Here is a 15,746-nt window from a genome sequence, read left to right as displayed (position 1 = left end):
GCAAAATTAAAACATTATCAAGCAGTGATCCTCCCCTAAGCTCTATTTGCAGCAGAAACCCTCAACATAGCAAAAACCGGAGTGATCAAGAGACTGAAACTGATAGAATGAAAGATTATGAGGAGAATATTAGCATCTTCAAGAACAAAAAAATGGTTCTGAGCACTATGGCACCTAACGTCTGAGGTCATCAGCTCTCGAGAACTTAGAACTACTTAAACTTAACTAACCTAAGGGCATCAAACACATCCATGCCCGAGGCAGAATTAGAACCTGCGCGTGTAGCGGTCGCGCGGTTCCAGGCTGAAGAGCCTAGAACCGCTCGGCCACAACGGCCGGCACTCTCAAAGAATAGAAGTTGATCAGTTTAGAAACCGAGCCAACCAGGAACTACACTCCTGGAAATTGAAATAAGAACACCGTGAATGCATTGTCCCAGGAAGGGGAAACTTTATTGACACATTCCTGGGGTCAGATACATCACATGATCACACAGACAGAACCACAGGCACATAGACACAGGCAACAGAGCTTGCAAAATGTCGGCACTAGTACAGTGTATATCCACCTTTCGCAGCAATGCAGGCTGCTATTCTCCCATGGAGACGATCGTAGAGATGCTGGATGTAGTCCTGTGGAACGGCTTGCCATGCCATTTCCACCTGGCGCCTCAGTTGGACCAGCGGTCGTGCTGGACGTGCAGACCACGTGAGACGACGCTTCATCCAGTCCCAAACATGCTCAATGGGGGACAGATCCAGAGATCTTGTTGGTCAGGGTAGTTGACTTACACCTTCTAGAACACGTTGGGTGGCACGGGATACATGCGGACGTGCATTGTCCTGTTGGAACAGCAAGCTCCCTTGCCGGTCTAGGAATGGTAGAACGATGGATTCGATGACGGTTTGGATGTACCGTGCACTATTCAGTGTCCCCTCGACGATCACCAGAGGTGTACGGCCAGTGTAGGGGATCGCTCCCCACACCATGATGCTGGGTGTTGGCCCTGTGTGCCTCGGTCGTATGCAGTCCTGATTGTGGCGCTCACCGCCAAACACGCATACGACCATCATTGGCACCAAGGCAGAAGCGACTCTCATCGCTGAAGACGACACGTCTCCATTTGTCCCTCCATTCACGCCTGTCGCGGCACCACTGGAGGCGGGCTGCACGATGTTGGGGCGTGAGCGGAAGACGGCCTAACGGTGTGCGGGACCGTAGCCCAGCTTCATGGAGACGGTTGCGAATGGTCCTCGCCGATACCCCAGGAGCAACTGTGTCCCTAATTTGCTGGGAAGTGGCGGTGCGGTCCCCTACGGCACTGCGTAGGATCCTACGGGCTTGGCGTGCATCCGTGCGTCGCTGCGGTCCGGTCCAAGGTCGACGGGCACGTGCACCTTCCGCCGACCACTGGCGACAACATCGATGTACTGTGGAGACCTCACGCCCCACGTGTTGAGCAATTCGGCGGTACCTCCACCCGGCCTCCCGCATGCCCACTATACGCCCTCGCTCAAAGTCCGTCTACTGGACATACGGTTCACGTCCACGCTGTCGCGGCACGGTACAAGTGTTAAAGACTGCGATGGAGCTCCGTATGCCACGGCAAACTGGCTGACACTGACGACGGCGGTGCACAAATGCTGCGCAGCTAGCGCCTTTCGACGGCAAACACCGCGGTTCCTGGTGTGTCCGCTGTGCTGTGCGTGTGATCATTGTTAGTACAGCCCTCTCGCGGTGTCCGGAGCAAGTATGGTGGGTCTGACACACCGGTGTCAATGTGTTCTTTTTTCCATTTCCAGGAGTGTATATACCAAAATTATTATTGAGGTCATCAGGAAAACGAGAATCTTCTTCGGGCACATCCTGACAATGGACCTGGGGAGGTTAACACCGCGAGTCACACAATTTCTGATGAACAAGAAACCAAAGCACGATCGGTCCAAGAGATACAATGAGATCTTTAAGGAATGAGAACACAGAAATCAGACACATGCAACAGGCTGATTTTTAAATAAAAAATTTAGGTCTTCAAAGCTTTCGAGGACAGTACGAGACCGGCAACAAAATGATCTTGGACAGAAGAACGAAGAAGGATGCAAAGTATGAGAATGAAAGATTATTGGAAAAAGAGGAAGACCAGAAGAAACGAAGCTGAAGTGAATTAACGTGGTCCTAAGGTGGCCGAAACGGAAGAAGACATAGAAGAATGAGTTTCATATACAAAACTGATATATTAATTTTAGTTACGAATACTGTCGTTGGAAGTCAAAAGCCTACACTGGTAGTGATAAGAAAGCCATTATACGAGGAAATTTAGTATGGTAGTATATGAAAAGATTTGGATCAGTGGCTGTGCACTTAATTTTGCTTCCCACGTTATTTATTTGGCAAATACTGATGTGTAGGCTACAGGGTAAGTGAAAGGTCTATGACAAAATAATGCATTAACAAAAAACATAATGGAAATCACAAACATATAAACAGCAATCATCATCTCCGTACATTCGCAAAGCTAATATCGCAACAATATTAAATCGTGCTTATAATGACGACATAGTAAAACTGTTTATATTTGTAGTATTGTAGCACAATGGTAAATTTTAGCATGTGCTGTTACTTGCCTTCGGAATAGCCAGCTCCCTCAACGATTAAAGTATTTACGAGGGGAACACAACAAGTACCATAACACAATTTCCATGAAACTTTCTACGGTAGAAAAGCGTTTAAAATAAACAAAATCACCTCTTGCCTTGTCAGTAGACACTAGACCGTTTCTGAAAAAACGAAGATCATAGTTTTAGAGACACTTTGTATGCCTTTTAGTGGGTGGATGGTTCACACATTTGCGACCCGTTTTCGAAATCCGATTATTATTTTCATTTTACTTCTTCATTTATCTACTCATATCTGTGGAATGTTTCCCAGTCCCTACTGAATCAGCATTGTCCTTGTTTTTCTACTAATTGTACGGCCGGTCAGTGAAAAAAATGAATGAAAAAATAATTTGAAATATTTTCGTTGAAATTCCTGTGGTTTATCTTGATTCATCATGGATTGAAAGTGCCCGTTTTCGATAAAGTGATCCCTTATGCGGCTTTTGCCACAACGTTAATGTCAACACGTGAAACCTTCAGCTATGTTAACGAAGTTTCCTTGCTGAGTGAGATTCATACGAGGACATATCACTGTGACAATTCAAATGGTTCAAATGGCTCTGAGCACTATGGGACTTAACATCTGAGGTCATCCGTCCCTTAGAACTTAGAACTACTTAAACGTAACTAACCTAAGGACATCACACACATCCATGCCCGAGACAGGATTCGAACCTGCGACCGTAGCAGCAGTGCGGTTCCGGACTGAAGCGCCTATAACCGCTCGGCCACACCGGCCGGCCACTGTGACAAACCTGGATTTTCGCAGTGTTCGTCGTGTTCGGTGTTACTTCGCTTTGAACGTTTCTGCGATCGGTATCACAAGAGGGAGGACAGTAAGTCTTCCTGAAGAATAAACATAGTAATAAAACATGAGAGTTAATATACAAAATGATACAGGAAGGAAATATAAGAATATGCGAATTTAAAAAGATCGTAAACCTGAAAATACAACAGACACACATATACAATAAATGTATGACACTTATTGTGAAACCAAGTTGTAATTTTAAAAATAATGTAACGCCTTTATTTCCACTAACATTGTCAGAAACGGTGGAGTAGAACCTTCAAAGGCTATGGATAGACAAATGAAAAAATAAAAACTCTTACAGAGTATCGAACATAGAGTGCAAAAATTACATGCAGCGTTGCTACCCACTGTGCAACCTTTTCCGCTGTGGTTGTAGCCTGCTTAGAGATTTTAAAGAGCGCAGAAAACCTAGACCGTCGCTTTCTTAGAAACGTTCGAGTACCTATGAATAATCCGTGACACCTATTTGGTTATTTTGACTCCTCTTCCAGTGAGCTAAGTTTCTGGCACTTGCCGTGTTCTCTTCGTCAGTAGTGAAAAAGAAGAGTTGGAGTGAGAGTTAGTTTCTACGAAGTCGAACACAGAATTGAAATATCACTGACATTTTGATTTCACAGAAACAGCGTATGATTCGTGAGTGTGAACAATGAAATTTCCTAGGTGTTCAAATAGGTGGTAAGCTGTCACGGGATGTACATGTTCAGCATCTTGTTACCAAAATAAATGCTGCTATATTTACTATTAGAACATTACCTGTAATAAGTGACAGTCCAATTGTATTGTTTGTTTTAACACCATAAACTTACTCCCAGTAAATAGCAGGTTTCAGTCAGTTAATGTATACTAGGCAGAAATCCGATATTCGTTGGGATCGCTCCTCCTGTATTCGTGAGCAGAAAGACATGCAGTATTGAGCTGCATACGTTTTCAGTGAACTTCCGCAATAGTCAGAAAATCTTCGCAGTAATCCTTGCTTTGTTACATCTTAACTGAAGCATTTCCTTATGCGTCTCAGACCTACTGTCCTGTTAGAGATTTTCTCGAAAAGAAACTGAGCAACTTCCAGTCTCTTATTGTCGGTATTAATATGTCCCCAGAATCTTGTCTGCGAAGGATGCGTATAAATTTAAACTCATCTGTTATGATGTTAATTTCATGTAGTCACTCGTTAATGACTATGGAGATTTGCATCTCACTTTGGTCATACGAAACTAGATATTACAAAACAATCGTTTCTCCCTCATTCTGTTTGTGAGTTCGACAGGAAAGAAATTGAGTAGCACTGCTATAAGGCACTCTCCGCCATGCACCATATTGTGGTTTGCGGAGGATGTATGGAGATGTAGCATCGAAACATGGTACACAGCGCTTATTGTCGACATTTGCACTATTATGCACTATTTGCAGTGCAGTACATATACATGGTTTCAACTGGGGCTAGAAATGAAACGAAAAGCTAAGAACGCCGACCCGGCGAAGACAACGAATCTCTTGTATCAAAATACTCAGAAGAGACCGCAGAAGGACAGAGCAAGGAATATCTGCAAACCAGAGGTGCTTGGCGCAGAATAAAAATATCTCACCAAATCACTGCTCAAGAATGGTTATTCGTCCACTGAGGCAAAAATAGTGCTAAGACCACCGAACAAAAACCATACCGACTCACAAGCGCCTGTATAATCCTGCCTTTCATTAGGGACATTACTCACTGTGCAGGAAAAATCTTGAAGAAAAAAAAAAGGGGAGGAACATCACTGTAATCCACCAACCCACTCGGAAAATACAGGATCACCTAAAATTCGACAAGGATGCCCGCAGACCGCTAGAAAAAGCAGCAGGAATCTATCGGATTAAGTGTATCTGGGCGGAGGTTTTAGTGGGTGCTACTAAAGTAACAGTAGAAAAACGACTAGAAGAGCACAAGGAAAATTGTAGAACAGGGGACACTGACAGATCAGTTGTTCCGGAGCATGCTTTGCAGCTAGGAGATGACTCAATTACTGTCAGCCACAAGTGGATACCATGAACGGTTGTACGGAGGAAGGAGAAGGATATGAAACTGTTGTCAAGATTCCGGTGCTGAAGAGAGCGTGTGTCGGTCTTCCACGAAAGTATGATACAACAGCGGACGAAGGTAACAGTTTACGGCCAACAGCACGCGTGTATTCAAAGCGTGTGATGTCACACCACTGCGCGGCGAGGCCTACGAGAAAGACAGGCCGCGGCGCGTACGTCACGAAGGTAGGCTTGCGCTCGCTAACTCGCTCACATTAGCAGATATACTATGTTTCTATACCTGTTAACTCGTAACGAGGCATGTCCATACAAGCGAGAACTGTATCTTCTACTGGAATCCGCTATTATGGAATCTTACTGTTTTTAGACCTATAATGATCGGATGTCCATAGGCCTACCTATAATCTGTTACAGTTGTACTGTCGTACAATAAAATAAAATCATGCTAAAATGATTATCAGTTGCATAAGGCACCACTTCTTCTACGAAATAAGTACTGTTAACCAGAAGGGACTAAATGCTACAAACAAGCTATCATAGCGTTTGTATCGAGACCTGATCTTAAATGAAATTTTGTTGTAGCACTGTTAATCAGTAAGACTTCGCAACAGAATACTCCGATGGGAGGTGCTATTATCTTTAGTACTTACGCATCCAGTTGCGAGCTAACAGGTTTAGAAACGAATTTTGTCCGCTGAGCTGAGCGAGCGAGCGTGGTCAGGACTATCTTCGTTACGTACTCGCCGTATACTGTCTTTTTAGTGGGCCTCGACTGCACAGGAGGTTACGTAAACAGAATTTTTCTGCTGTCGGCAGCAGGGTGTGAATCGGACTCTCAAAGAAGCTACGATGCCCCATAAAAATGTCCCGTGCCGATGGGGACGAAGTGTTTAGTTTTAATGTGAAACCCACTCGAGCACCACGTAATAGCTCTAAAGATTTTTATTAATTGTGACATTTCTTCCGTGATAGTTTACATTTCACGAACTATAACCATCAGGGATCGCCAGATCTCCGCGACGGACATGTAACAAGTAAAAATGACCAACACACTTCGCAGTTTACACTAAACAAAATTCGTATTATAAAAATTCATTAGATTCGTTACATACAGCACCATACATCTTGTAAACGCAAAGATCTCTCTGTGATACCGTGGAACTTATTTATCACTGTACCCCCCCCCCACCACCGTTTCCCACCCCTCCACCCCCAACATTTATCACTATCTCGTGGCTTCACTCTGTTACGCTACTACCTAGTAGGTCGAAACTGTCCAGATAGCTGTGACGAAACGCATGCATTCTGCGCTTTGCTGTCTAAATGTCGCCTAACCAGTGAAACCAGTTATTTCGCTAGGATTAGAGATGCTCGGTTCTCATCAGACCCGAATGTTACCCACTAGATCAGCAAACGCTGCTCCGCGTACCGCCAGCAAGGGGACGTGGCAGCGATATTTAATTATGCGTCCCATTGTTCAGCACAGTTGATTCATTTTCGCCCCAACCGCAGGCGCTAATTGCAGCGCAAATCGGAGTGGCGATATTCCGCGGACCCCGTTGCCGGCTACGGATTAATTGTTCCATTCTCGTACCAGGAATCTGTGTGTTGCGTTTCATGTTGCCTCGTAGCGGGACGTCCTTTCAGTATCCGTTATTGGTGTCTGATGTCAGACAGCTAAGGTTTCCTCCGGTACACTACGATAATTATGCCACAATGTCCTCCTTGAGTCCTATCTTGCTTGTAGTCTTAGGATACCGTGACAGTCTAAACGGATCGATTAATAATGTAACACGATTCATATCTAAAGACACTGCAGGGGAAATCGGTGCAAGATAACGACTTACGATTTATAATAAATTATATTTTGGTTCCTGATGTTAAAGTATTGGATACATTTGTGTTTTACTATACGCACAATTGCTTTGTGGGTTTAAGAAATCAACGCAAAAGTGCCAGCGTACCCTAGTGATGGGAAAAGAAGACTTTGACCGAGGGGCAATATGAGAAAACTAGTAAAAGCTGGAAACAATAATATAAAATACAATGCAATACTCAAATTAATGAAATATTGATACTTATTTCTTATTGAAGGAAATATAGTGAAACGTTCATATTGTTAAGCAATAAATTTGGAATTACTGTTCTACATTAACAAAAGTGACACCCATATTCGTGCAGTTACAAACTTTGAACAGTCTCCTTGTGTGGTATTTGCAACATTCTGCCTCTGATCTCGTCACAGGTGGAGTATTGCACAAACTTTTATTTGGAGGTTTTGACCTTTTCGTCTATAAACTTCCTTGCTCTACCTCATACCTTACCAAACAATGTCTGTTTCATAGGCGAATTTGTTAAACTCGTGCACTATGCTTACTGCAACATCTCCATTTCTTCGCACTTTGTCTCCCTCTAGACAACATTTTTTTAAACAAAAAACCGTGACTTTTTTTGGGCATCATGGGAGCTCTATTCGTTGAAAGCCCTTCGCTTTGTGGTCCATCAGGAGATTATCATTAACGTGCTATAACCTGAGTAGGAGTATTTTCATTTCCAGCATACTCTGCAAGAAGAAAACGATCTGTGATTTTCACCACAGGATATCCATCCTAAGGATAGATACAATATTTTTTTAACTTGTTAATTGCATTTTCGACCTTTTAAATACTCGGTTCTCAATAGGCGATCAGGTTTTCAATTTTACCCATTGACAATGTTACATTTTTCTGAGTTCTGGAGTACGAACAGGAAATTTAGGATACGTATGAAAAATAACAAAACGCATATTGTCTTCGGTAGTCATATACCACAAAACTTTACCAGATGTATTATTTGTTGTTCTACCTGTTCTTATACTGAGTGTCTTAACATTAACAACACATCAGGTTGTGACCTCAGTTATCTAACTTGTAATAAACACGGAGCGGTTTTTTAGTGTCTGGCCGAATGGTGTTTCTGCCTATAGCCTTGAGTTTAAACAAAGTGGTAATTTTACCATGGTTTGAGGCCACAGCCGAATAACACTTTTTAAATTTTAAATGAAACCAGAAACTGTAACATTATGTCAATGTAGCGTAGGCTCGAAAAAGAATATTTCAAAACTATTTAAAAATTAAAAAAATTAAAAGAAGAACTTGAGATTGTGTTACTTATATGTTGGGCATGATCAGACATCTATAAACGAAGTCATCGTTGAAATATATTAAACTTTGTTATAAATGCAGGTGTCGCAGCATAGAGAGGAGGATATATTCATAATGTGTCTGGCACAAATAAAAGAAAATATGTGACATACAATGAGTAACTGCATCATAAATTGGTCACCAGAAACAGTCCTGAAAAGTGCAAGCCCCAATATCTGAAGCCATATTTAGAAGCGGTTCTAGGCGCTTCTGCCTGGACGTGCGACCGTGTGTGATGTCCTTAGGTTAGTTAGGTTTAAGTAGTTCTAAGTTCTAGGGGACTAATGAGTTCAGATATTGAGTCCCATAGTGCTCAGAGCCATTTGAACCATATTTTCAGTCAGCCCAGCCCCTGTCACCGTCACGGAGTACAAGATCTGAAGATATTCTAAGTACAATAGATCGAAACCGGTCACCACGTTAAAAAAAATATTTACGTGATCAAGACTGTTGTCAGCAAATTTTATTGATATACCTGACATCGCTGTTTTCCTAGAGCAAGGTTCCAGGAAATATTTAAAAACACTTATACCAGGATATTTACCAATAATGGTTGTATATGGAATATGAAGTATAGCCATGCCTTAGTACTCATAGATCAGTTACAAAGCAACATTACGTAACATCTGTTGATGTGTATTTTGAAGCAGACGTACGTGTTATACACAATCGTTCTACCAAAGGGCCTACAAATGTTTACCAAATAAACACTCCATACTATAGCAATGCATTGAGAAGCAATTGCGTACATACTTATACTATATGTTAGATGTGGAAGCAAAACCTTGCTGAGGGCGGAGGAGGATGAGTGAGGAGGAAGAGGGAGGTATGGGGGGGGGGGGGGGATGGAAAAAATCCGGGAGTGCGACAGCACAAGAGGTAGTAAGGAGTAGGTGGTGGTAAGAAGAGTAATAATATATCGGTGCAAATAAAAGGGGACAGAGTGCGGTAGTGAGGAGATGCAGTAGAATGTGAAAGGGAAATGAATATATGTATAATAGGATAGGTCTGTGCATTAAGCACGAAGGGGACAAGGAGGAGAAAGGGCGATGGAAAGCAGGGAAGGAGGTGGGGAGGAGGGAGCAGAACTGTAGTTGATCGCTCACACTCGCAAAAAAAAAAAAAAAAAAAAAAAAGGAGGGGGGCGGGGGAACACCCAGAAGACTTGGTCGGATGTCAGTGAAGTATTGTACGCGTACCCCCGTTGGCGGGTGTGTAAATGATTGGTGTGACCATTCTCTGTGTCAGGTAGTACGGCCACCAGGGTTCATTACCCTTGTTCGTGTTGTAGGGTGTATAAGTGGAGTGAAAATGGCCATAGGTTAAGTGGTCACTGTGGACGACACAGAGTCACCGTTACGAGCCCTGATAGTCTGAAAGGGGCATCATTATGCGTCTCCACAGAGACAGCTAGTCGACTCGTGCAATATACAGATTTGTGGGGCATTCGGATGTGGGATGTGATAGTGGCCCGATGTTAGATCACACGGGAACGTGACGGCAGCCATACTGATTGTCAACGCTGCAGTCGACCATCTCTCAGCGTCAGAATGGAGGATCACTGTATTGTTCACTAACCACAACGTAACCCGTTCCATTAAGTTTCTGGTGTGCAGCCGCAAGAATTCTCCTTCTTCTTCTAACATTTCTGCTGTATAACTTTCAGCCATCTTCAGAGTTTGAATAAAGCTGAAATCTCTTTGTCAAAACTTCCTCCACTAAGTTGTAGAGATTCTGGAAGGGGAACTTTTGTGAATAAAGACACCACATTGAAACCAACTAATATATCAGAAGGGTTCATTTTCAATTATTTCAGTTCACTGATGAAATCAGCAGAGTTTCTTATGTGGTGAGAACTTTTTTTTTCACAAGAGTCCTCAACAACGATGCCAGGTTTGGCAACGTCATAGGTCGGAGAGCCTATGTTACTCACTATGGGGCGGAGAGGAATATCTTTCTTGTGGACCTCTGGCAGTCCATAAAAATCTAGGAGGCACCGCACCACTTGGTTTCAGTCTCCGAACACTTCTCGTGAGAAGGGAGAATCATTCAGAAGTGAAGCAGTTTTCTTCACCACTCGATTAGTGGGATCCCTGCTGACCTTCCGGTACATGCTGTCACTCAATAAATTGTACAGTTTATCATGGTATCACATAAGAAACTTTGCTGATTTCGTTAGTAAACTGAAATCATTGAAAATGAACCCTTCTGATATATTAGTTAGTTTCGATGTGGTGTCTTTATTCACAAAGGTTCCCCTTCAAGAATCTCTACAACTTATTGAAACAAGTTTTGAAAAAGAGATTTCAGCTTAATTCAAACATGTTCTGACCTCTACATGCTTCTTACTTAATAACGAATTTTTTGAACAGACGGATGGAGTCGCCACGGGTAGTCCCTTATCCCCTCTGGTGGCCAATTTATTTATGGAAGACTTCGAGGAGAAGGCCCTTGAATCTGTTGACTTGAAACCCACGGTATTCTGGAGGTATTTTGATGATATCTTGGTAGTTTGGCCCCATGGTGAAGATAACTTGCAAGACTTCTGGCACCATCCTGCCCCGACGATGAGTGGTCTCTGAACTTTGACACAAAGAGCGCATATCTTTTCTGATGAAAGCAGTCTGCAAGATGAACTTTCTCTCTTATGAAGAGTGTTTTAAGACAATGGGTGCCACCCACAGCAAATACAGAAGGCACTGAAAATGAAACCGAAAGAGGCCACAAAGAGAGCAGAAGAAGAAACCTTTACATCGATGGCCTTCCTGGCATTTGTGGGTAGCCTCTCATCAAAAATAGGACGGTTTCTCAGCAGACTCAAAGAAAAAGTGATTTTTCGTCCTCCACCCAAGGCAGCTGCATTCGTGGGCTCCATCAAAGATTATTTGCTGCTCCGAAAACCTGGAGTTTAAAAAATGCCATGTGAACCTTTCTTACATTGGACAAACAACTCGTACTGTCCAAGAAAAATGTACAGAATACCGGAGGTACACACGACTGTTACAGCCTAACAAGTCGGCAGTGGCAGAGCACTGTATTAATACTGGTCACAGTATGTTGTACGTCAATGCCGAAATTTTGGCAACTACGTCATCTTTTTGGGACTGTATAGTAAAGGAGGCAAATGAAATTCACTTGACGACGAAAAGAGGGAGTGGTTTCGACATTGACAAATCATGGAATCTGGCACTTGCTGTTATAAACTCACAAAGACGTCGTCACAGTGCAGCTCTCAATGATTTATCGACATGCCAACACAGAGCGACTGCGGAGTAATACATGTAACTCGCGCATTGTGCTTGTCTCCGCTACCGACCAACGTCTCTGGCACCATTTGCATCTGTGGCCACATGCGCAGTTGCGCGGTACACGAGTATTAAGCGACACAGCCGACCACTGGAGTGGGGCCTGGACCCCTCCACCATCCTCCACACCTATAAATCCCTCATCCGCCCTATCCTCTGCTACGCCCATCTGGCCTGGATCTCCGCCCCCCCCCCTTCCTTTTATAAATCCCTTCAAATCCTTGAACGCCATGCTCTCCGCCTCGCCTATCGCATCCGTCTCCCCTCCCCGACGCGGATCCTGTACGATCTCATTCCTTTCCCCCACCTCCTCCTTTTCCTTGAAAGGATACGGATCCTGTACACCTCCCGCAAACTCGACCCTCCTCACCCGCTTGTCTCGCCCATCCTCTCCAACCCCCACCTGCTGCCTCGCCTGTATTCCCATGTCCCACCCGGTCTCCATCTCTCCACCCTCCTTACCCTCTCCCAAGGTGGCTTCCGCCAGCTCCCCCTCCCTGATGATATCCTCCTCCCCTCCATCTACACCTCCTATCAACTTTGATCGTCCCCACCCCCACTCCCGTGTCCTCTCCTCTTGGCACCCTCCCTCCCTTCTCTTTCCTTTTCCCCCGTCCCCTTCCTCAACCCCTCTTCCCCCGGGCTCCGCCTTTTTCCTCCCCTCCCCCTATCTCCCTTGCCCATGGCATCTGCCCTCCCCTCTCCCTGTCCCACTTCCCTTCCTCCTCCCCCTCCCTTGGCAGGTCCTCGGACTTGCACACGCTCAGTGACGTTCGCACGCCGGAGATCGACGCCTCGTGTTTCTGTGTGTGTGGTCGTTTTGTCCTTAAGTGGGTCAGTGTTATTCGTTTTGTGCACCTACGTTCACGGGTGAGTATTTTTCGTCTATGTCTGTGTCCGAGTTTCTGAACGACTTTTATCTTGGACTCTACACCTGTGAACGGCTCCATGTATTTTAAAAAGTGTTTGTCTCCGTTTATATGTCCACCATCTATTTATCTCACATTGTCTTCATTTGTATCATGTATGTTTCTCTGCGGCCGAAGAGCGGCGTAGTATGCTGCTTCAGGCCTGCCTGTAAACAGGTTTAAAATAACAATAAAGGAAAAAAATCACTGGAGCGGCAGTCTTGCGGCTCACTCTGAAGATGGCTGAAAGTTATACAGCCTAAATTTTACAACAAGAAGGCGAATTCTTGCGGCTGCACACCCGGAACTTAATGGAACAGTCTTTCGCGCCGCCAAAACCTCAAGATTCACACATCGTAACCGGTTCATATCTGCGCCTGCAATCCGACAACATGTAATAGTCGCTCTGCAATGAACTATGTAATCCCAAACACTTCTTATGACACTAGCTTGAGTCTAACTGGGGAATTACCGTTCGTTAACACCACAACACAAACAGCGGCGTTTGAACTGTTGCCACAAACGTGATGCACGGACATTCATGGCATCGCTCTGTGTTCACCAATAAATCGCGGTTCTGCACTACGCCGGATGATCATAATCGGCGAATGTGGTGGCGACCTGGGGAGAGGTTTCCAATGTATTTTAGAGGCACAGCAGTGCTGTTGCTGCCATTATGGTGTGGGGGACCATCGGGTATAACGTCAGCTTACGGCTAGCAGTGACTGAGGGACCTCTGTCAACACAGTGGTGTGTCACAAACACCCCGCGACCACAAGTGTTACCTCTGGTGCGACGGTACTCCGCTGACATTTTTTTAAGGAGGAGAATGCTTGAACACAGATGGTACGTCTGTCTGTGAACTGTATGATGTCGAGGTACTGTTGTAACCAGCGAGATTCGCAGATCAGTTGCTGACAAAACATGGGATCGGCTAGGAGGTCAACTACATGTCAGTTCCAAAACCAAGACTATCAAGGAAAGAAGGACAGTTACAACTGTCTTTGGCAGCTTGCCTCAGGAGAGGAGACAACGGCCTTACGACACCTTTCCTAACTAAATCCGTTCATGCATCCAGGCCAGAATGGATGCAATATTATACAAATTAGCGAGCTCATACTGCGAAGCTCTTTGTAAATTTGGTTCTGCTTTGTAATCACATACTCTATCAGGGAGTCAATTTCTGTTTCCTACCCTTCAGGATGCTACGAGGAAATAAAGGCAATGAAACATTAATTGAACCATATTTACGTCCACTCGTCATTCCAAAATTAAAATTTTGTATATGTGGGGATCCACAGCCTCCATATACTTAACAAACGTAAACATGGTCCGTAATGCGATGTTTATTGAGCCGTGCGGTAAGCTAATTTCGACTAAGCGTGATTGTGAATCACCTCTGAAACCAACATGGAAAAGCACTACATTGTCTGAATACACACATGTTAAGACAAAAAATTACAAATTTCTTGTTTACATTTCTAACATCTGTATTTCATGTCATTTCGATATCACTCAAGTAGAAAGTAGCCATATTCCGTAATTTTACGATAGGATCCACACTACCTATTTTAGATCGTATTCAGAGCTTTGTTCTCTATACAACACGTTAACTGACAGCAGCTGGTAATTTGTTGTCACAGATATACGTTCACCAAAGACTTTAAGACTCTCGATGGCACATATCTAGGAACGTTACATATATTGCTGGGTGTGAGAGACTTAATTGTATAAGAAACAGTGAGCGACCAAAGAACTCATTAAAGGCACACGAATTGACATAAAATATTGTATACAGTCCATGGTATATTGCCGGACAATCTACATTATTTTAAACATCATACTAATAAATATATATATGAGGTACGTAAAAATTCCACAAATAACTGAAACAGAATGCTCCATCAACTGCTGGCGTGCCAGGTATAACGACCGCCTTATTTCGTAAGTCATCAGTGTGTGAAAGTTACTTCTAGACACACAGAAGCCAGATCTGTTTATCTGTACTGAAAGATAATACACATAATTTTTTTTCTTTTTAAGTAACACTGTGTGTAAACATTGCAATGCTTTTCCATGTTGGTTTTACAGGTGCTTGACAAAGACTCTGAGTCCAAATTAGTTGATTGCACGATTAAATAAACATCGCATTACAGCTTACTACGTATCATGTTTACGTTTATTCCAAAATTAGTTATGTAGACGATTGATGACTGGCTTAATGGTAATACACGCAGATATAAGGCGAAACGTTCTGAATGCCAAATGATCATAGTTAAAGTCAAATGATCATAATAAAAAAACTGAGTCATCGCAGTTAAGAACACAGAGTTATCCCGCTTGGATGTCCACGGATCTCCTGTTTCTCACTAATTACTTACGTTATATCCTATTTTCTGATGTTCTGTTTGAAATAGAGACGCCGTTTCCTATGCGTACATCTACGTCAGTAGACGTAAAGCTAACTTGGTGCGTGTGGCAGCGGATACCTCTTGCATCTTCATCTCCACTCGTCTTTACCATTCGTATTTGGTGCATGAAAGTTACGGTAACCTTCCGAATGAGGTTGCATCTCGCTGGTTTTCCCTTCATGTTTGTTCATTTCATGAAATGTATATAGGTAATTGTCAAAAATTGCTTCATTTTTGTTTGAAGATAAGCTCTCAGAATATTAGTGGTAAACCTGAGGTGCGCCGCATCTCCTTCTAGCGTCTACCATTATAACTGGACGTCATTCGTAGGCTCCATAGCAAATTTGCGGTTGATTGTTTTGTACTGCTTTCCAACATCCACTTCACTTAATTTTCTCTTTTTATGTTTAACAGATTGTAAAATCATAGCCACCAGTTGTGGCCGAGCGGATC

Source organism: Schistocerca gregaria, chromosome 6, assembly GCF_023897955.1.
Source record: "Schistocerca gregaria isolate iqSchGreg1 chromosome 6, iqSchGreg1.2, whole genome shotgun sequence".
In the NCBI taxonomy this organism is placed as follows: Eukaryota; Metazoa; Arthropoda; class Insecta; order Orthoptera; family Acrididae; genus Schistocerca; species Schistocerca gregaria.
This window is presented reverse-complemented; position numbering follows the sequence as displayed.